General features: G+C 71.9%; 1 protein-coding gene across 1 annotated transcript in view; it reads left to right on the forward strand.

Annotated features, from left to right (window-relative positions):
• The window catches only part of CRBN (cereblon), a 9,144-nt gene that overhangs the window by 5,331 nt on the left and 3,081 nt on the right, over positions 1–732 (forward strand). The window lies entirely within an intron of this gene.

Genomic DNA, 732 nt, shown 5'->3' on the forward strand with positions numbered 1-732 from the left:
TCCCGCGGCCCCGCGTGCTGCCAGCTGCGTGGGTAGTGGCCTCGCCGGCCGGTGTCTGGAGCCGGGACGCCCCGCAGGGCTCACTCGCTGCGTAGCGAGCGGCCCGGAGACGAAACCTCCGGGACTCGCTTTTTTCTTCAAGATTTACTTACTTACTTGTGCCCACGGGGCTGGGGCACAGCCCAGAGGTGCCGGGGTGAGAGGCTTCACGGGAGACAGAGTGGGGGGCAGGACAGGCAGACGGGGAAGTTTCACTGCCCAGAGCAGCGGGCGGGCCAGGAGGGGTCTGCCGCCCCTGGGGTCCCCTCTGGGCGGGATCCAGCTTGCACTGCGCCCGGGGCGTCTCCCTGAGTCCTTTGCTCTGACCTTGGCGGCTGCAAGCTGAGTCCTGGACCTTGAACTCCACTGGCCGCCTCCCCGCAGCGCTCAGAGCCGCCACCTGACCTCGTCCTCCGCCCCGCCCAACCCCCCCACCCCCCCCCCTGCATGGACAGAGGCCCCTGGGGGCAGGAGCCAGCCGGTCACTCGCTCTGCCGTAGCTGGGGCCTGTCGGGGGCGCGGGGCTGCCGCCTGCCCTGTGCTCAGGAAGGGGCTCGCCCGGGCGCCCGCAGACCAGGGCGGCGGGCTTTGCTTTCTCTGCAGCGCCCCGTCCTGTCGGGAGCTGAGCTGCAGCCTCCGGGTCTCCGCCCGCCCCGCCTGGCGCGGTGCCTTGAGCTGCCCCCAGCCTCCCAG

This window comes from Condylura cristata, unplaced genomic scaffold (assembly GCF_000260355.1).
Source record: "Condylura cristata isolate star-nosed mole 26May11 unplaced genomic scaffold, ConCri1.0 scaffold00033, whole genome shotgun sequence".
Lineage (NCBI taxonomy): Eukaryota > Metazoa > Chordata > Mammalia > Eulipotyphla > Talpidae > Condylura > Condylura cristata.